The 22,861-nt window shown below is 37.0% G+C and overlaps 1 protein-coding gene across 20 annotated transcripts in view; it reads left to right on the top strand.

The window, feature by feature from the left end:
* Sgms1 (sphingomyelin synthase 1) overlaps positions 1 to 22,861 on the top strand; it is a 381,142-nt gene that overhangs the window by 32,898 nt on the left and 325,383 nt on the right. For 12 of the 20 annotated variants that reach the window (XM_087185554.1, XM_087185564.1, XM_087185565.1 and 9 more), the window contains exons 2-3: positions 8,126 to 8,220; positions 12,430 to 12,472. The gene's annotated coding sequence lies outside the window, so the exon portion shown is untranslated. The remainder of the gene's footprint in view (positions 1 to 8,125; positions 8,221 to 12,429; positions 12,473 to 22,861) is intronic. The other 8 variants (XM_087185555.1, XM_087185553.1, XM_021239167.2 and 5 more) reach the window with 1 other exon arrangement.

Raw genomic sequence — 22,861 nt, 5'->3', positions numbered from 1 at the left:
CTTGAATGACCAGTGATGTTGAACATTTTTTAATGTATTTATTTGCTATTTCTACTTCTTTGTCTGAGAAATGTCTGTTCATTTCTGATGCCCATTTTTGGATTGGGTCTTTAAATTTGGGAGGTCTGATCTTTTTAAGTTCTTTATAGATTGGAGATAGTAGACCTTTGTCTGAGGAAGAGCAGGTGAAGATTTTTTCCCACATTGTGGGTTGTCTCTTCACACTGCTGGTGGTTTCTCTTGCTATGCAGAAGCTTTTTAATAAGAAGAGATCCCATTTGTTGATTGTTTGTGCTAGTTCACGTGCAACTGAGGTTTTGTTCATAAAATCTTTTTCTACACCGATGTCTTCAAGGGTTCTACCTAACCTCTGTTCCAACTGGTTCAGACTTTCTATTTTAATATTTAGATCTTTAATCCATTTTGATTTTAGTTTAAGTGCATGGTGAGAGATATAGGTCTAGTTTTAATCTAGTTGAAAGCCAGTCTTTCCAGTACCATTTATTAAAGAGGCTATCTTTCCTCCAGTGAGGGTGTTTGGCTCCTTTGTCGAAGATGAGGTGGCTGAGTGTGTCTAGAGTTGTTTTGGCATCTTCTAATCTGTTCCACTTGTCCTCAGGTCTGTTTCTTTGCCAGTACAATGTTGGTTTTATCACAGTAGCTTTGTAGTATAGTTGCAGGTTGGGGATTGTGATACCCCCTGCCATGTCTCTGTTGCCTAGAATTGCTTTTGCTATTCTGGGTCTCTTCTTGTTCCAAATGAATTTTTGGATTGTTTTCTCGAGGTCTATGAAGTATGCTGCTGGGATCTCAATTGGAATTGCATTAAATCTATATAGCAGTTTTGGAAGTATGGCCATTTTCACTATATTAATCCTTCCTACCCAGGAGCAGGGGATGTCTGTCCATTTTCTGATATCATCTTCAAGCTCTCTTTTCAGAGTGCCATAGTTTTCAGAGAATAGGTCTTTGATTTCTTTCATTAGGATGATTCCTAGGTATTTCAGTTTTTGGATGCTATTGTGAAAGGAATTATTTGCCCTATTTCTCTCTCAGTGAGTCTGTCATTTGTGTAGAGGAAAGCCATTGATTTTTGTGTGTTGACCTTGTAACCAGCTACTTGACTGAATTTGGTTATTAAGTCTAGAAGACTTTTGGTGGAGTTCTTGGGGTCTTCCATATAGAGTATCATGTCATCTGCAAATAATGACAATTTGACTTCTTCATTTCCTATCTTTATTCCTTTTATTTCTTTCTCTTGTCTAATTGCCGTGGCTAATGTTTCCAGAACTATATTGAACAAGAGTGGTGATAGTGGACATCCTTGTCTTGTTCCTGATTTTAGTATGAAGGATTTCAGTTTTTGACCATTTAGTATGATATTGGTTGTTGGTTTTTCATAGATGGCTTTTATCAGTTTGAGGTAGAGACCATCTATTCCAATTTTTTGTAGGGTTTTTATCATAAATGCATGTTGGATTTTGTCAAATGCTTTTTCTGCATCTATGGAGATAATCATATGGTTTTTGTCCTTGGCTCTATTGATATAGTGTATTACATTAATTGATTTTTGTATATTGAACCATCTCTGCATCCCTGGGATGAATCCCACTTGATCAGGGTGTATGATCTTCTTGATGATCTTCTGCATTGAGGCAGTACTCTTAAGTGAAATAAATAGGACACACGTGTAAATACCGAATAGTTTCTCTGGTGTGAGAAACTGAAAGTGTAAATAAGGACTAAATATATAATAGGTAATGTGAAATAGGAAGAAAAGGGGCAAAGGGGAAGGAAGTGGGAGGGCTAGGGGAAAGGATAGAAGGGAATGGGATTAATATGAGAAAATGGAAAAATAGGAACAAAATCTTTGTAAATAGGGAGGACTGGAGGGGTTGAAGGGAGGGCTGGGCAAGGGTGAAAAATAAGAACCAAGAGAAACTATGTAAAGGTGCAAATTTCCAATGATGAATGTCATTATATTGTATACCTAAAATGTACCAATGATTAGAATGAATAATCGATAATGTAAAATAGGAAGAAAAGGTCCAAAGGGGTAGGGTTAGTGGGAGGGGCAGGGGAAAGGAAGGAAGGGAAAGGAAAAAATGATGAGAAATGGAAATAAAGTCTTTGTAAATAGGGAAGAGTGAAGGGTGTGAAGCGAGGGCTAGGAATGGGGAAAAAATAAGAACCAAGATGCATTATATAAAGGTACAATTCCCAATGAGAAATGTAATTGTGTTGTATACCTACAATGTACCAATAAAAGAATTTAATCAAAAAAAAAAAATAAAAAAAGAAGCTCTGCACTGCAAGAGAATCCACCAACAGAACTAAGAGACAACCTACAATGTGGGAAAAAAATTTTACCAGCTGTTCCTCAGACAAAGGTCTACTATCTAGAATACATAAAGAAATTTAAAAAATCAGACTGCCGAATATAAAGACCCAATTCAAAAATGGGCAGCTGAAATGAACAGACATTTCTCAGACAAAGAAGTAAACAGCAAATAAACGTATGAAAAAATGTTCAACATCACTGGTGATTTGAGAGATGCAGATGAAAACAATGCTGAGATTCCACCTCACCCCAGAAGGAATGGCTGCTATCATGAAATCAACCAATAACAAATGTTGGTGGGGTTGTGCAGAGAAAGGAACCCTTCTCCATTGTTGGTGGGAGTGCAGACTGGTGCAACCACTGTGGAAATCAATATGGAGATACCTCAAACAACTAGGATTGGAAGTCCCATTTGACCCAGCTATTCCTCTACTGAGTATCTTCCCAAAAGAATTGAAAGAATCATACCACAGTGATATATGTGCACCCATGTTTATAGTGGCACAGTTCGTAATAGCTAAAACTTGGAAACAGCCCAACTGCCCATCAACTGGAAAATGGTTAAAGAAGATATGGGGTTTTTAATAAAATGGAGTACTACTCAGCCATAAAGAATGGGAAACTAGAGACATTTATAGCTAAGTGGATCCACATTGAGGCCATACTCTTAAGTGAAATAAATAGGACACACATGTGTAAATACCAAATAGTTTTTCTGGTGTAAAAACTAAAACTGTACATAAGACTCAAAATGTATAATTGATATTGTGAAATAGGAAGAAAATGTCTAAAGGAGTAGGGGAAGTGGGAGGGGTAGGGGAAAGGAAAGAAGGGAAAAGAAAGAATATGAGAAAAGGAAAAACATGGAAACAAAGTCTTTGTAAATAGGGAAGGGTGGATGGGGTGAAGGGAGGGCAGGGGAATGGAGAAAAAATAAGAACCAAGATATATCATGTAAAGGTACAAGATACCAATGTTGAATGTAACTGTATTGTATACCTAAAATGTAAGAATAAACTAAATGGAAAAAAATAGTCTAAGGAAAATGTCAAAAAAAAAAAAAAAGCATGGCATGATGGCCACCTTAAATAAGAGTTATAATAATGACAGTACAGCAGATATTACAGTGTACAGAAGATGAGTGGCAAATGAGCACATGAAAATAAGTTCATCATCATTAATCATTAGGGAAATCCAAATCAAAACCACAATGAGATACCATTCAAACCTGCCAGAATGGCTGAGCTTGTTTTTATTAGTACAGTATAGTTTGTGATGCATAGTGAATGCATTCATCATGGAGAATTGGTACATATACATGTTACATCTTAGTCCTTTTTATTTCCTCTTTCCCCTTCTCTCCCTTCCCTCTCCCTGTACCCTTAATACACTTTCCATCTGCAAAAGTCTGTGTTCATGTTTCCTATCATCTGTGTTTTATTTTGCTTCTTAAATTATTTAGACTTTGGGTTTCTCATATAAGAGAATTCATGATCATATCATATTTAACCTTTTGTGTCTTATTTATTTTGCTTAGCATTATGGTTTCAAGGTGCATCCATTTTCCTGTAAATGACTCAAATGTATGGTTTATGGCTAAGTAGTATTCCACTGTGCATATATACCACATTTTCTTCATTCGTTGGTTGATGGACATATAAGCCATTTTCAAGATTTAGCTATTGTGAATTGTGCTGCTATAAACATGTATATACATGTGTCAGTGTAATATGATGTCTTTAACACGTTTGGGAAGCTATCTAGACAGGTATAGCTGGGTTACCAACATTTGTTATTTCATTTCTTGATGATGGCCATTCTTTCTGGGGTAAGATGGAATCTCAGTGTTGTTTTAATTTGCATTTCTCTAATGGTCAGTGATGCTGAACATTTCTTCCTATACTTATTGGCTTCATGTACTTATTGGCTTCATGTACTTACTGTTTGTACTTCTGTGAAGTGTATTCATTTCACCTGGCCATTTTTTTTTTTTGATACCGGGGATTGAACTCAGGTCCTTGCACTTTCGAGGCAAAGCAGCGGAACCACTAAGCTAAATCCCCAGCCCTCACATGCCCATTTTTTGATTTGGTTTTTTATTTTGAGGAATCTAATTTGAACTACAACCACATGAGTGAATATGAATCTCAAAGTAAAATTGTAAGGAAAGAAACAAGTCTGAAAAGAATATATACAATATGTTTTCATTTATATTTCGCTGAAATTAGGCAAAACATAACACCATATGGAGACTATACAGTATAGTACAGTAAAACCATCATGCGGAACAAAGGTAATTTTAACATTTATTAACTCAAAATTCAGGCTAGTGGTGAATCTTGGTGGTAGGGTTGTGGTGAAGGAGCAGGGGAAATGTAAACAGCACTGCACATACACACAGGACTCCCCAAAGCCAAACCCAATACTATAATCAAATACCAAGCTGATATATCTTGTTATATTAGTTATCACTGCATAACAAATTATCTCAAAACTTTCAAATTACACAGTAATAAACATTGCCATGCAGTCTGTGCAGGGGTCAGGAATTTGGGAGCAGCTAAGGCAGGGTGGTTTGGACTGGTGTGTCATGAGGTTGCAGTCAGGATTAACTGGGGCTGAAGGATCTATTCCATGATCTATTCACATGACTTGCAGGAAGCCTTGTTCCTTGCTGGTTGTGGAAGAGGCCTCAGTTCTTTACCTCATATCCTCATATTATGGTTGCCAGCTTCCTTTCTGAGATATAATGAGATGGAAGCTGCAGTTTCTTAACCCAGCCTTTGAAGTTTCACTTGCCCTTATAGCAGTACTGTAGTGTTCACATATGCCAGCCCTGTTCAGTGTGGAAGGGACTGATGAGGGAGCGCATGAATACCATGAGGCTGGACTGTGGAGGCTGTCTTGGAGGCTGGCTAACATGGTTATGCATTGTAAAATATATTTAACAATAGAAACGTTTAGAGACAATCTAAATAGAAAAGCTCACCTTTCTATAGTAATGATACAGACATCCATTTAAATGAAAATATTAATGCAAATACTGAATGTGTTACCAGTCGATATGAGGTGGAAGGGATGTCAGTGATGTAACACTGGGTACCTGGGGAGCAGGAGCCTGCCAGACAGGACTGTCTTGAGGCAGGCCAGTGAGTTAATGAGCCTCAGTATTGCTTTACTAAGATATGTAATGTGGAGTTGGGATAATATCTGCCTAGACTTCATTGTCCCTGTACCTAAATATGGCAAAAATCTGGGACTCCTGATTTTGAAAAGAATTGTCCAGAACAAGGGCCACTGTGATGTTAAAATTTCCTGCCAGCCCCACACTTTCTTCCATGATTATGTTTAATGAGAATGGATTTCACTCTTTTCTCCCCACCCCCACACCTAAGGGCAAAGCTAGAAATGTCCTAGGCAAGTTAAGGATCAGACATTAGCTTAAAAATTGAGGCAGTTATTACATTGTACTCCATAACTTATTTTGTTTCATGTGAACAACTTGTAAATTATTAATTCATTTGCTTAACTTTCCCTCACCAAACTCTGTAAGTAAGATTGATGTTTCTGGGAAGTACGTCATGTGTTTTCCTCCTCGTTTTAAGTAGCTGTAGGCATACCTGTTTGGTGAGTATTCCTAGGGACCCAAGTGGCCCAGTTTATGAGGCAGTGTGTCACACTGTCTATCCTTTGTGGAGTCCAGCCTCCTTGGAACAGGTGTTCCAACCTTCAGGTGAGGAAGCCTCTCCAGGGCTCTCACTTTTTAATCAAGTTAATGAGTAGAGCAGAGAGGATTTGAGGCCAGGTGCTGAGGCTCCTAGACTGGCTTTCCTCAAGGTTTTGTTTGCCAGCACTTGCACATGTTAAGCATCCATACCTCTAAACCTCTTTGGCCATCATGTGGAGCCAACTGCATTCTCCCCTGTAGTGTTGCTGCTGCTTTCATATGTATTTGTGGAGCTTATACCTATGCCATTATATCATATTTTATTTTTGTATTTTATAAAATGAAAGAATTCAACAGCAAGAGATAACTGTCTGATTATGGCAAAGATAAAAATCTTGGCAGGGGTACAGTGTGGTGCTTGTTTGTTGTGTTGTTGTTGACTTTACTTGGGCAACAGTGTTCTTTTGAGAAAGAAGGGAGAAACATGGGGGGGCAATATGCCAAATTAAGGGTTATTGTATGTGCAAGGGAAGTGTAATTACTAGTAGTAATTATAATAATTGGTAATGATGATAGTATTAACTGTACTGTTAAGAATGATCATGAATGTGTACTCTCAGGGAGTAAACTGTACTGCCCACCTGTGTCCCTCTCATATGAATGTGTTGTTTGGCCTTTTGGCTTTGGGGTTGGTTTTCAGGAGGGCATCATGTCTGTGAGGGGGATGAGGAGGGACATCTGTGTAATGAGACAAACCCTGACCTTGGGGTCAGAAGTTGAATATCCTTGTCATACATCATTTTTGACACTTAGCTACCTTCCTTAGAATATTGGCTCAGCTTACCTCACAGGGCTATGGGGAGGATCAAATGTACTTGATAACACCAGAGCAGAAAGTATGGTGGTATCAGTACAAATATGACTTCCTGGCCACGATGCCACTTGTGTAATGTGTAGTATACTAGATCTGGCTACCTTTGCTTAAAAGGCTGTGAGGAGGTGTAATAGTTTCAGAAAGGTTATGTGAGTGTGTGTTATTTACTTTTCTCTCCTTGTTGAGACAAAACACCCAACACCCAGAGTTAAAGAGGAAAAGGTTTATTTGGTTTACAGTTTGTAGAGGTTTTAGTCCATAATTGGCGGGCTCCAAGGCAGGGTGATGGGCACAACAGTTCATGGCGGCGAAAGACAGTAAAAGCAGCAAGAGACTTTAACAACATCTTTCTGCCCATTTTATCCAGACTACCAGGATTAGGGCGGTGCCAGACTAATCACTCATGTGGTTTAGTAATCACACGCCCATAATCCCAACATTACACAATCTAGATTCAGCCACCTCAGAAAAAGCATGAGGCTTTGGAGGGACGTCTAAACACAAGCCAGCCATCACATCTCAGCCTTTTGGCTAAGATCAAGTGTAAACACAAGGCTTAATAGAGTGTATGTGGCTGCCTTCTGTATGTGGTCTCAGAAGTCCAAGGTCAGAGGCTAGCACAGGTTCTTGTCCCTCCTGAGTGGATGTTTGGGCTATATCAGTGCTTTGAAATTGCCATGAACTAAGAGAAACTCACTGAGGTAAATGTTGTGTTCTGAGGTGAAGTCCTAATGCACAGAAGAGCTAAAGTATGGTGTGATGACTGTAGTTAGGACTTGGGTTGTGTATTTGACATTTGCTAAGATGGAGGATCTCAGGTGGTCACACCACAAGAAAGAAGGCACTGTAATTGTGAGGAGATCATTATGTTAATTAGCTTGATTGTGTTGATTGTTTCACAGTGTTTACATATATCAAAACATTGCATTGTGAATATCCTAAGTATGTGTAGTGTTTGTCTGTCATACCTCAATAAAGCTGGGAAAAAGGAAAAAAAAAACTTTCTGAGAAATTCTTTTGTTCCAGAAGTTCCTAGAGTAGGTGGGGCTGACAGTTGCTTCCCATATTTTTTCTCTTTTCACTTTATGTGGGAAAATTATGATCATTTTTTTTCTCTTTTCACTTTTCAGTATTTTAATCTAGAGGCTTGCCATATATTAAGTACATTTTATCAACCAAAGTATCATTAACTAAGTAAAAATCCTTGGTAATAAATAACCTGTTGTTTTGCTTCTTCCTGCAGGGTGAAGGCAGCATGAGTGATCCCTGAATGTGCCCTTGGGCATACTTAGCAATTCATTTTTGATTAGGAGAAAGAAGACAGCCATTCATTTGAAAGTGAGTATAAAAATTTGCATGCAGCTTTGTATTTTAAAAAATTTTAAACATAGAAAAGTTACAAAAAGCTGCTGGGCATGGTGGTGCATGCCTGTAACCAGCACTTGGGAAGCTGAGTTAGGAGGATCACCTCTAGTTCCAGACTAACCTGGGATATAAAGTAAGTTCAAGGCCAGCCTGAAATACATAGGGAAACCTTGTCTCAAAAAAACCAAGCAAACAATGAAACAAAACAAAACAACACAAAGGAACAAAAAAAGAAAAGAAGGAACAGTAAATTCCTGTGTGTTTATAAAATGGAGTACTACTCAGCCATAAAGAATGAAAAACTAGAGTCATTTATATCTAAATGGATGCATATCGAGGCCTACTCTTAACTGAAATAAATAGGACACACATGGGTAAATACCAAATGGTTTCTCTAGTGTGAGAAACTGATAGTATAAATAAGGGTTAAAATGATTAAAATGAATAATTGATAATTTGAAATAGGAAAAAAGGTCCAAAGATGTAGGGCTGAAGGGAGGGAAAGGGGAAAGGAAAAATTATGAGAAAAGAAAAAAAAAAATGGAAATGATGTCTATGTAAATAGGGAAGGGCGCACAGGTAATGGGGAAAAAAATAAGAATCAAGATACATCATTTACAGGTACAAACACCCAATGATAGATGTAAACGAATTGTATACCTAAAATATACCAATAAAAGAACTTAAGGAAAAATAAATAAATTCCTGTGTATCCACTACCTAGCTTTAATAGTTGTTAGCATTTTGCCACATTTTGTTTGTGTGTAGGTTTGTACTTTTTGCTGAAGTACGTGAAAGTTGCAGACATCATGGCATTTTTCTCCTAAATTTGGGGGAGATACAGTTCCTAACAATAATATTCTCTCTTGAAAGACATTTCAGGACATTCATAAGCTATGACACACAATTATTATAAACAGTTTCCTGTTAAAGGGTACAACTTTGAGCTATGCTCCCTTCATAGGTAACAAAAATAGAGCCAGATTTTTTATTTGTTTAATTGCTTTTTTGGTACCGGGGATCGAACTTAAGTCTTTGTGCTTGTGAGGCAGACGGTGGAACCACTGAGCTAAATCCCTGGCCCATCAGATTTTTAAAACTGTAAACAAAAATTGAAGTAATGGCAGATAGGCATTATGAATTGGATATGAAAACCATCTGAATGTAAAGGTATGAAATTTGCCCTGAGAGAAGGATTATTGTGCTTTCTTGTTTCTTGTGATTTGCCTGTCTGTTCCCTGTTGCTGACATTTTACTTTGAGTCAGTGGGTCTGATTACTGCCTTTATCCTAGTCCTGGTTGACATTGATTAAGTAGGCCAGTCTCTGTGATCTAACATGATCAAATGTCTCAACTATTTTTTTTTTTAATTTAAACTTGCAGAACAATGTGGAAAGATTGGCAATGCGAAGTTGAGGTTAATATATTAAAATTAATATTAGGGAGATTAAAAATGCTTTGTAACTCTGTAATGACTACCTGCATTGCAAGTTTGCATAAAATTTAGCAGATGTGCTTGGCTATGATTTTTTTTTTCATTAAGTTTATTAGTACATTTTATGTATACAATATAATGACATTCATCATTGGGAATTTGTACCTTTACATGATATATCTTGGTTCTTATTTTTTCCCCACTCCCCTGCCCTCCCTTGAACCCTTCTATCCCTCCCTATTTACAAAGACTTTGTTTTTATTTTTTTCTTTTCTCATATTTTTTCCTTTCCCCTACTCCTCCTACTTCCTTCTCCCCTTTAAACCTTTTCTTCCTGTTTTACGTTATCTATTATACATTTTGAACTTTATTTACACTCTCAGTTTCTCACACCAGTGAAACTATTCAGTATTTACACATGTATGTCCTATTTATGTCACTTAAGAATATGGCCTCAATGTGCATCCACTTAGCTATAAATGACTCTAGTTTCTTATTCTTTATGGCTAAGTAGTACTCCATTTTATAAAAAACGAAACAAAACACATGTTCTTTATCCAGTCTCCAGTTGATGGGTAATTGGGCTCTTTCCAAGTTTTAGCTATTATAAACTATGCTGCTATAAACATGGGTGGGCATATGTTGCTGTGGTGTAATTCTTTTAATTCTTTTGGGAAGATACCCAGCAGGGAAATAGCTGGGTCAAATCAGACCTTTAATCCTCATTTTTTGAGGTATCTCCATATTTATCGGCACAGTGGTTGTACCAGTCTGCACTCCCACCAACAATGGAGAAGGGTTCCTTTCTTCCCACATCCCCACCAGCATTTGTTATTGGTTGATTTCTTGATAGTAGTAATTCTTTCTTGAATGAGATGGAATCTCAGTGTTGTTTTCATTTGCCTCTCTCGAATGACCAGTGATGTTGAACATTTTTTCATATGTTTATTTGCTATTTCTACTTCTTTGTCTGAAAAATGTCTGTTCATTTCAGATACCCGATTTTGGATTGGGTCTTTAAATTTGGGAGGGTCTGATTTTTTTAAGTTCTTTATATATTCTAGATAGTAGTCCTTTGTCTGAAGAACAGCTAGTAACAATTTTTTCCCACATTGTAGGTTGTCTCTTACCTCTGTTGGTGGCTTCTCTTGCAGTCAGAAGCTTTTTAATAGGATGAGATCCCAGTTGTTGATTCTCTGTGCTAGTTCCCGCGCTATTGAGGTTTTGTTCATATAGTCTAGGAATGCCAGTGTCTTCAAGAGTCCTACCTAACTTATCTTCCAGCAAGTTTAGTGTTTCTGTTTTAATATTTAGATCTTTGATTCACTTCGGTTTTAGTTTAGTGCATAGTGAAAGATATGGGTCTAGTTTTAATCTGTAGCAGGTTGAAATTCAGTTTTTTCAGCACCACTTATTAAAGAGCCTATCTTTCCTCCAGTGAAGATGGTTGGCTCCTTTGTCAAAGATGAGGTGGCTGAGTATGTCTGGAATTGTGTCTGCATCTTCTAATGTACCACTGATCCTCGAGTCTATTCCTTTGCCAGTACCATGCTGGTTTTTTCACCGTGGCTTTGTAGTATAGTTTCATGCTGGGGATTGTGATACCCCATCATGTCTTTATTGCCTAGAATTGCCTTTGCTATTCTAGGTCTCTTCTTGTTCCAAATGAATTTATGGATTGTTTTTTTTAGTTCTGTGAAATATACTTTTGGGATTTCAATCAGGATTGTATTGCATCTATATAGTAGTTTTGGAAGTATGGCCATTTTTACTATATTGGTTCTTCCTACCCAGGGGCAAGTCTTTCCATTTTCTGATATCCTCTTCTGTCTCTCTCTTCAGAGTGCTGTAGTTTTCAGTAGTGCTTTCTTTTACTTCCTTTGTTAGATTGATTGTAGATATTTCATTTTTTTGGATGCTATTGTGAAAGGAATTGTTTCCCCAACTTCTCTCTGTGAGTTTGTGTATGAGAAGGCTATTGATTTTTGAGTGTTGACCTTGTATCCAGCTACCCTACTGAATCTGTCAATTAAGTCTAGAAGGTTTTTAGCGAGTTTTTTAGGTCTTCTGTGTAAAGTATCATGTCATTAGCAAAGAATAACAGTTTAACCTCTTCCTTTCCTATCTTTATCCCTTTTCTTTCTCTTTTCCAATTTCTTTAGCTAATGTTTCCAAAAGTATATTGAACAGGAGTGGTGATAGTGGACATCCTTGTCTTGTTCCTGATTTTAGCATGAAAGCTTTCAGTTTTTGACCATTTAGTGTGATACTGGCTGTTGGTTTTTCATAGAGAGGCTTTATCAGATTGAGATAAAGACCTTCTAGTCCAATTTTCTGTAGGGCTTTTATCATGAATGGGTGTTGGATTTTGTAGAATGCTTTTTCTGCATCTGTTGATGATCATATGATTTTTTTCCTTGAGTCTGTTAATATACTGTATTACATTTATTGATTTACGTATGTTGAACCATCCTTGCATCCCTGGGATGAATCCGACTTGGTCAGGGTGTATGATCTTCTTGATGATCCTCTGTATTCTGTTTGCCAGTATTTTATTGAGAATTTTTGCATCTATGTTCATTGGGGAGATTGGCCTGTAGTTTTCTTTTTTGGTTGGGTCTTTCTCTGCTTTTGGAATCAGAGTAATGCTTCCTTCCAGGAATGAGTTTGGGAGTATTACTTCCCTTTCAATTTCATCAAAGATTTTGAGAAGTAGTGACATTAGCTCTTCTCTAAATTTCTTGTAGAATTCAACAGTGAAGCCATCAGGACCTGGGCTTTTCCTTTTTGGTAAGTTTTTAATTATGTTTTCAATTTCACTGATTGAAATTGGGGTGTTTTGAATTTTTAGGTCTTCTTTGTTCACCTTTGGCAATTCATATGTATCTAGAAATCTGACCATTTCTTCTGTTTTCTCCATTTTATTGGAGTACAGGTTCTCGAAGTAGTTATTGATGATCCTGTGGATTTCTGCTGGATCTGTTGTGATTTCACCCCTTTCATTCCTAATTGCATGGATTTGAGCCTTTTCTTTCCTTTTTTCTGATAAGGTTGGCTAAGGGTTTCTCAGTTTTATTTATTCTTTCAAAGAATCAACTCTTGGATTCATTGATTTTTTTGTATCATTCTTAGTCTCCATTTGATTTCTGCTCTGATCTTTAAAATTTTCCCCCTTGTATGAGCTTTGGGTTTGTCTTGCCCTTCTGTTTTTAGGACCTTGAGGTTCAGCATTAGACTGTTTATTTGAGCTTGCTCTGTTTTCCTATTATGGGTAGTTACTGCTATGAATTTTCCTCATAGAACTGCTTTTATTATATCCTGTAGGTTCCTGTATGTTATATTGGCCTTATCACTTATTGTAGAAACTGTCTAATTTCTTCTTTAATTTCCTCTGTGAACCTGGCTATGATTATGATTGTAGATCATTATACATTATTGTCAGGATCAGTTATCTGTGGTTCTTGCAGGGTAGCTGTGGACTGTTCTGTATTCCAGTCTCAAGGTACCTTTTGTCTAAGTATTTCTTTATAGATATTTATGAACTAGGGCTGTCCATTTTGAGCATAATTTAAAATAAGTCTATTTAAGTGTGTCATTTATGACAGTGGTGGCTTCTTAAACTGCTCTTTTTGAGATTTGAACAAAAGCTTATTGATGGCAGTAAAGGTTCTTTGAAAGATATATTCAGAATGAGCTATGTCTAGTCATAGGACTCTTGGAATGATCTAGGTTGCTTTTCATTCTTTGCTGTACATATAGTTGTTCTTGGAAAAGGAAAGTAAGTGGCAAAGGGTCCTGAGGCAAAGGGGCTTTTAAGGATGGGTTAAGGGAAGATATTTTTGAGCCTAGTGTGTTCAGGATTATTTAAATAGGGAGTAATTTTTTAAAACTTTCTAAAGAAGTAGAACAAACCTACAGAAAATCCACATTTTATAAATGTATTCCTTAATTTAATCTCACAAACTGAATACACCCATGTAATCAGCACCTAGGTTAACAAACAGCATTGTCTACACAACTTCATCTCTCCTTCTATACACTGTTCTGCTTTCTGCATGGAAACTACAGGCATAAATTGGTTTTGCCTGTGTTTCTTTCATGTGTGAATGTGTGTGTATACAATATATAATGCAGATTGTATTTTGTGTCTCTGGCTTTTCTCATTCAACAGTGTATTAGAGAGGTTCCTCCCTATTATTGTATATAGTTATAGATTGTTTATTAGTATTGCTATAAAGCATTCCATGAGAATATTACAATTTAGTTAATCTGTAGATGCAAGTAATTTTGGGGAGTTTACCCATCATGGGTATTCATATTTATATTGCCCAGCTTCTGCAATATGAAGAAGTCCTAACATCTGGTAGAAGATGGGGACACACACAGGAGATGTGTATGTGGTTTCTTCAGTCCTATAAGGAGTCCTGCTGCTCTCCCTGTGACTCATTTTGACCCTTTTTACTTTGTTCCTTGCTGATACTTGTCTTCTATGTCCTGCTCTGCCATTGTTATTCTCTGTATAGCCTTGTGGGGGAGACTATTTTAGAAAAGATCAAACAGCAGGAAATCAATGAATATTTAAACTTCATTAGGTGTTGATAATAGGTGTTAGATGAAAGAGCAAAGAGTTAGAAGTTATGGGGTTGGACTTAAGGAGCCTGTGTTGTGGTTATGGATATGGTCCACTTCTCTGGGAACCAATTATACTACAGAATTCACAGATGTAAATTTCCTGTAATCTGCCTTCCCTCTATGGGTGATGTTTTAGATTGGCCCAGTAGATCTGATTAGCCACCTTTATCCTTGTACTGACTAGCATTCATACCAGCATGGGCCAGGCTGGTAACAGGACTGAAATTAGGAGGAAGTGATGGGCATTGTGGAGATTGACCCAGCAAAACATGTCTGGCTGAATTTGGCAAGTCAACCAATTTCTCATCTTTAGGGAATAGAGAGTTCAGTATAAGAAAGTGTTTTCTGTAGGATTTGGATATTATCATGACCAAAATCTGTTGTTGTAAATAAAGTTTTATTCAAATAATCATGCTCATTTGTTTACCTATTGTATTATAACAGTAGAGTTGAATAGTTGTCAAAGAGACCAGGATTGAGTAATTGCAATGTGACTATATAGTCCACAAACTCAAAAATATTTACCATATGGTCCTTTACAAAAAAGTTTGCCAACTCTTGTTTTACTTTGTAAAAGAAAGGGGATAATAGTGATAACCTCCATACTCATAATAATCTGAGCCCATTATATAAATTTCTGTTAATGCCTCCATCCATCCGTCCACTCACTCACCCACTCATCTATCCTTCCGTCTAGCTATGTATGCATCCATCCGTTTAGAGTGGTTGTTATATTTTAGGCATAAAATGATGATAATCAGATAAGGTTTTTGCTGTTATGAGTTAATGAGGTTTATATGATTCTGAATTCCATTGTAAGATTATTTTTATGTGTGAATGAAAACAAAAATATAATATGGAAATAGAATTACCAATTCCTAATTTAAAGCTAATGTTTCAGCTATCTTTATTAGTTTTATAAATTAAGTAAACACTTATTCTTCATAATCTAATGGTTACTTTAGTTATGAGGAGTATGTGGTGACATATACATCAATTATTACAGTCTTACAAGTCCTTATTGTTTACATGTGGCAACCCTAGACTGTTTGAGGGCAGCTTTGTTTGGAGAAGGGCTGAGGAGCTTTTAAAGTGCCTTATCAAAGCAAGCCAAGTAGACCTGTAACCTTTTACTACTTTAGTAATAAATAATAAATGTCAATAGAAAGAACAGCAAAATAGTAAAGTTTGGAATGTCTTGTAGCAAATAAATCCATCTCTGTGTGCTTATCTGTTTTCTTACTCAAGATCATAAAGTACTCTTTCTGCTCAATAGGAGTCCACAGAAGGCATTTTAATGAACACAGAAAACATAGAAACATTTTTTTATATTTCTCTAAGGAGTTGGATTTTAAACATCTTTTTGACCCAGTTATCATTTTTATATGTGTTCATATGTATTTCATGGATAGATACTTTGGGTGAATAACCATTTCTTACCCTGAGACTACTGTCAGACCACCCACAGGAAGCACAGTCAGATCCTATTGAGGCATCATTAGCTACAAAGGCTGTTTTCCTCAACCCAAGAGGTGTTTTAGGCAGTGAGACTGGACATTTAATTGGATATTGTAGTTGCAATTATTCAGTTGTGTTCAGTAATTCAAAGCTGTGAAAATGCATGAAGCCCTGTATGCACATCACTTTAGGAACAATCAGACATGAATGCTATCTGCTGTCTTTTGAGGCAATGATTGTGATGACTGGTAGTGCTTTACTCTGAAATCTTAGACTTCTGAAGGAAATGTAGAGGAGTGTTAGCTGGTGGAATGAATATTTTAATGGATGTGACTAAAACTCCAAACTGGTTGATTTTATTGCCCAACTTGATAAATAAAGTTTATTGTAGTTAATCTTCTGTAGGAGAAAGAAATGACACGTTGCTATGTTTCAAATATTGTTTATCCCCAGTATAGTTTGAGTTTAGATGTCCTCCCAAAGCCTCATGCAGAGGAGGTGGGACTTTCTTTTTCAGGGGTAGTTGAATCTGGAATGTGTGATGCTGGAGTTAAGGGTGAGTGATTAGTCTGGCACCACCCAAATCCCAGTAGTGTGAATAAGATAAAGGGAGCAGAAAGATGCTGTTAAACTCTGTTGTTACCTTTGCTGCCTTGTGTGCACCATGTTGTTTCTGCTCTGCCATGCCTGTTTGCCTTGAAGTCGGCCAATTATGGACTGAAACTTCTAAATGTAAGCCAAATAAACCCCTTCCCTTTTAACTTTGGGTGTCCGATATTTTGTCCCAGCAACGAGAGAAAAGTAACTAACATATCCCTCAAAGGTTTATGTGCTAGCAACTTGGTCCTCGGCATGACTGTTGAGAGGTGTGGGATGTTTAAGAGGTGGGGCCTAATGTATGGTGACTAGGTCAATGGGGGTGCAGTCCTCAGGGATTAATGTGGTTCTTTAACACCTGCAGTTAGTTCCGTGGGTTGTTGAAGGGAGCCTGGCTCCTGAATCCATCTTTTGCATGTGCCATTTACACTTTTGCATGTTCCCTCATCACTGTAATGCCATCCTCCATGAGGTCCTCACTAGAGCTGAGCAAATGTTGGTGCTATGCTCTGGAGTCATGCTTTTGAACCTCAGAACTATGAGCTAGATAAACCTCTTTACAAATCACCCACTATCATGTTATAGCAATAGAAGATGGACTAATATGTTATCTTTTCATATCATTTTGATATGATTTAAAATGGTTTAAAAGTTTAAAGTTGTTTTTTTGGGGCAGTGTTGGTGACTGAACCCACACCTTGTATATATATAGGCAGGTGTTCTACCAATGAGCTATACTCTGTCCCCATTTTAGTATTTATATTGGCTTAGATATAGAGGAAAGCTTGACAGTTGAGGAAATAAATATCACAGTTATTTTTCTTTATAAAACTAGAAGCTGCAGGCTTAACTCCTTTGGTTAAAAATAAAGTTTTCCTGAAGCAAATCTGATGATAAGCAAAATCATTTGTGATCTGGCATTAGAAAAAGTAGTTTTTCTTTTCTATATAATATATGAAGTTACCCTGTCAAGAACTCTAGCTGCAGGAGTGTTGATTTTTCATGGCCATCTAATTAAAATTTACTTAACCAGCCTCTCAAGCTTTATTTTCAGAAAGGGGAAAGTACTGAAGTGCAGATAAATATAGCTTGATAGAGCAAAATGTGTTTTAGAAAGAGTATCAGGATGATTCTCTGGGTTTCAAATGACAGAAAACCCAGTTCAAACTGCTTTAAGTGAAAAAAAAATTTATTGGTGCAGGTAATTAAAAATCTAGGGGTAGATCTGCTCAAGAGGAGCTTGACTGGGAATCCACCAGATATCATAAGGATCCACCTCAGCTGTGTGTTTGTGGCCTGTATATGGCTATCTCCAGCAGCTTCAGGGTTGTATCATTAAATGATTATCCGAGATAACACAAACAATATACGTAACCATGATTGACCATATGATTAGTGCTGGGCTAGTCGCTGTGGCTAAGATCATTGGCCTGTTTTTATTGGTGTACTTTACCCCTAGATCCTAAAGTCAGGTATCTTTAGCCAGAGAAGAAACAGATTGATGGACAGTAGCTAGTGGTTCCCTCCAGAGATAAATCAAAGTAGTTATAAGAAGAAGCAGTGGGTACTGAAGTGTACAATCACTTTTATAATTACTATTGGATCTTTTTAAGGTTTGGAAACCATTTTCAGGTATATTCTTTTGTTTGACCTGAAAGATATATTAGGGAGACAGAATAAAATGATTAAGAACATGGATTCTGGGGCCAGACTGGGCTCAATTATTAGCTACATAAGCCTTTGATCAATTTCTTAACCTCTTTGTGCCCCAGTTTCTTCAAGTATGCAATAGAATAAAAGTATTTACCTTATGGGCTTTTGGGAAGGATCAAATTAATGGATATTTGCAGGGCACACAGAACAGCAGCTAACGCATGCTAGCTTCTCTGTACCCTGCCAGCAAAGGAGCAGTGTCCTGTCCTTTTTGTAGACAGTTGAGAAAGTCTGGAGTCACGTGACCTGTAAGTGTCAGGTCCTCACTTCTTCCCTGTCCTCACACTTGGCTCTGTTTTACAACTATGGGGGGATGTGTGGGTTAATAATAAGTCAAGGAAGCAGAGATGAAAAAGCTCCTACAAAGTAAACCTATTTTGTGGAAGTACTGAAATTTTATAAGAAGGGCAAATGGATATCCTAACTGTGAATTGATCTTAAGCTTCCTATGTGAAGTGTGCCCCAGGTATGTTTCTGGGAGCATTACTTTGGAGAAGTTCACTGGCATTTTTCCACCCTAGTAGAAACATGCTTGGGTACAACATTCATGTGTATGCAGAGGGCCCTCACTTACTCATGAAGTGTTCGCTGATTATTTAATCAGATCCAGGGTTCTAAGCTCTAGAAGGAATGAAGAGTTTTGTGGTAGGCGGTGATTTAAACCTGTCGGTATAGTGTGAGGATATAATTAGGTTGGACTGTTGCAGAACGTTGTTGCCAGGGATTTTAGCTCTGTTTAGAAGTAGTCACCATTTTGCTTCTAAGAATATTGTATTTTCCCACAATTGCTAAGAATGTTTTGTCATTCTTAATGAAGGAGGCTTGCTCTGGGGACTCAGATGTTGACATGGCCCAGACCTCTAGGGAGGGTCATGTTGCTTTCTGAGGGTAGTGACAATGGTTTCTTTGTATTTACTGTGGAAGCAAGAATGGAAACATAAAATATTACTCTGGGTATGATACACTCCAAAAATATGCAGCTATGAAAGCAAGTAAAAAGTAAGCAGAAAGCAGTGTTGGCTGTGTCTGCAGTGCTTTTGAGGAAAATAGTGCTATTCAGTATTTACAAAGTGTGCTTCATGGCAAGAGCCTGCTTTACTGTAGTGACACTCTGCCCTGCAATGCTGTTTCCTCCCCCAGTGCATTTGTGCCTGGAGGTAGGTGCTCAGTTATTTCTTGAATGAATGAACCTATCTGGAACTATACCTTTGCTTTTATTTTCAATTTCTTTTGACAAGAATTTTTTTACCTTGTCAATGTCGTAAGAATTTTAGCCTGAGTCCTACATTTCTTTTTGTCTGAACACATTAATTTTGTTGTCTCTTTAGGTGAAGGTGGTATTTGAGTATTGATTCCAAAACTGGTTGTACAATCATATTTATATTCCAATGACAATACCTATTCAGCAAGTAGAGGGATTAGCTACTTATTCTGTAGAAAGACCCTACATTTGGCAAATACTTGTGAGAATCATAATAGTATTGTAGATTTAATCCTGCTTGCTTTGTTTTTAGCTCCTTGGGAGCCTTTTGTCTTGTTGAGTAGTCTGGGATTAAGTATTAATAGTTTCTTTGTCACCTTCAACCTGACCCCATTTTATACCTTAGAAAACAGTCAAACTTTATTTTTTGTAGTATCACCAACAGAAGTAATAACACTATTATGAGTATTAACTTATTATGTGATGGGTACCACCTTGAGTTCTTTTATTGATTATCCTGTTTATTATTCTCTACAACTCTATGATCATCATCTTCCAGTTGAGGAAAAAGAGTGCAGTCAGAGTATGAATGGGTGGCTAGAGATCTTAGCAGTCACCTACACTGTAGTGCCAACTGGTATGGGCCAGTATCCAAGCCAGGGTCTCTTAAACTGGCTGTTCATTAGAATCACCCTGAGGTATTAAAAAGCACTCTCATCCTTTACATTATTCTTGGTCTGGGAACTCAGGTGAAATATATGTGTATTCATCACTGGAAACCTTTGAACCAGGGCAGTAGTTCTTAAAATTTGGTCCCTGTATCAGAATCAGTAGCAGAGGAAATTCTTAGACCTTACCCAGACATCATCCTGAATTGAAAGTGGTGTTGGGGGTCTATCAATGAGCATTTTAATGTGCCCTCCAGCTGATACTTTTTTTTTTTTTTGGTACCGGGGATTAAACTCAGGACCTTGTGCTTGGAGGCAGGTGGGGTGGGTGCCACTGAGCTAAATCTCCAGCCCCTGATACTTTTTAAAAAAAGTGTGGTAAAATAAAATAAAATAAAATTCACCATCTGTTGTATTAAGTATATTCACATTGTTCTGTACCAGATCTCTAGAACTTTTTTGCAAATCTGAAACTCTATACCATTAAACAACTCCCTTTCTGTCCTTCTCTCTAACCTCTGCTGATCACTATTCTACTTTGTTTCCATGAATTTTACTGCTACATATACCTCATATAAATGGAACACCACCAATTCATATACATATTCAAGTTTGAGAACCACTGAACTCCAAAACTTGATTTTGCTCATTTACCCCTAGACTCCTACTCACATTATCAGCCATTGTATGGCTCAGGCTTACATTGAGTCCAGTGGGCTCTTGTCCTTCCTTGTGGTTGTGAGTCATGTTGATCAAGTTGCTCAGTTTCCCTGAGGTGGTTTCCTTATCTGTATACAGGGGATAGATAACCTAACTGTCAGAGTTGTGTTAAATGTTAATGATTAGATATATGTGAAAATATTTTGTAAGTTGCCAGGGGTATACCAGAGAACTAAGTGAAGATTATAATATTCATTTCTTTTTAATGTTTAGGTTTTGATTTTTAAGAACTCTGCAGTTCTACAAGCCTGTGTATAAAAAACATTCATCTCTTCGTGTAACTTGTCCCTGCTCCCCCATTTTTTAACTCTGATGTTTACCTTATACTGTGTAAATAAGATTCACAGATGTGCTATATAATATAGTTTGATGATCTTAACTTTCTTGTTCTGTAGGCTTGCTGTGTACCTCAGCTCAGGAATTTGTTCAGTACCATTCTGGGATTTCATGAATCCTGCTCCTGTATTGGCTTCTCTCTCCCTCATTTCATATTCCCATTTTTCCTTGTTTTACTCCCTTATTTTGGTGAAGCACATCTTCTGGAAGCTTCCTAATAAATTGCAAATGGGAGATAAGACTTTAGTTGTTGTACATCTGAGAATGTCACATTAATAAATAATTGATAGTCTGGCTGGGTGTAGAATTCCAAATTGTAAATCACTGAGCCACGGAACAGAATTGCATTGCTCATTGTCTCCCTGCATCTAGCCTCCATGGTGAAAAGGCCAAGCCCTGCTGCTTGGCAGACCTTTGTAGGTGTCCTCTTTTTCCTACTTTTCCCTTCCTGGGTTCCTACTTCTTTTTATCTTCACTAATGTGAAATTTCATAATAATATTCCTTGGTAGGAGTCTACTTTTGTATCTGGTGCTGAGATCCAGACACTTTTAGTCTAAAAACTCTCATTTTTAGAAATTTTCTTGAAATGCAGCATTTTATTATTGATTTCTCACCTTTATTTTTTCTGTTTCTTCTGGAATTCCTATTAAGATATTGACTTATCTCATAATTGTCTTATCTTTTCTACCTTTTCTTTTAAGCTATTAAAATATATTTTAAAAATTTATCTTCCTAACCTATTAAGTTATTCATGTTTGGTATGCTTTTCATTTTCTGACACTTGTCTGTTGTTTTTTCTGAATACTCTTATTTTGTGAAATCTTATTAGTTCACGACAGTATTTTTCATACCTTGTTGACATTAATAATTTTTTGAAACTTCTGTATAATTTCTTTCAAGTTGCTTTTTTCTTATTTCTGTCTTTCATGTTAGACAGTTTATTTATGTGTCGATGAGCCCTTAAATATCTGTTCATGTGATGCATGGGGTTCACAAACTGGATGAGATGACTTGTTTGGGGGTCTGTTAAGTCACTTATCATCTCTCTGAGATTTCTAGCTTTAAAAAGTTGAACATTTTAGCCCGGTGTGGTGGCACAATTCTGCAGTCCCAGCTGCTTGGGAGACTGTGGCAAGAGGATTGCAAGTCAAGGCCAACCTGGGCAACCTAGTGAGATCCTATCTCAGAATAAAAAATAAGAAGGATGTAGCTTGGGAGTAGAGTGCTCTCCTAACATGTGTGAAACCCTGGTTCAATCTTTGTATTGAAAAAAAATTGAACATTTTAATATCTGCTTTTATCTTTGACCTTGTTTGTGCCTTTAAAAAGATAAAATTACTGTATTTTAAGAAGGGGAGAAACTAAATGTGTATGTTCAGTTAACTTGAAATCAATATGGAAGTTTTGAAAAAAATTCAGGTCAGGATGTAGCATTGGCATTTGGTCAGACACATACCTGCAGTGGTGAGCATTAGCTTGTGTTCTTTTATTTTTAAGTCATGATACAGTATATATTTAGGTAGTCTCAGTGGAGATCTCGGTTTCTTGTTAACTCTGTAGCACCAGTCTGTTTTTCTCAGCTAAAGGTTTTTATTTCAGGTGTTAAAGTATTAATACATTTATAAATCATCATTGGGCCTTATGATTAAAAAATAAGAATTCTAAAAAATCTTTATTGATGTTTTTAGAAGGAATTTTTGAGGTTAAACATATAATCCTTAGATTAAAGTTCAGCTGACACATTAAGCTTTCTTACATGAAAAGCTGAACAACAGGCTTTGATGCCATTTGTCCTTGACCACCCACAAAGGGCATTCCCACAGGCCAAAGGGATTGGACATAAATACAGCATG

This window comes from Heterocephalus glaber, unplaced genomic scaffold, assembly GCF_053883595.1.
Source record: "Heterocephalus glaber isolate CG9 unplaced genomic scaffold, H.glaber_assembly_v1.0 deba00001497, whole genome shotgun sequence".
NCBI lineage: Eukaryota > Metazoa > Chordata > Mammalia > Rodentia > Bathyergidae > Heterocephalus > Heterocephalus glaber.
This window is presented reverse-complemented; position numbering and strand designations above follow the sequence as displayed.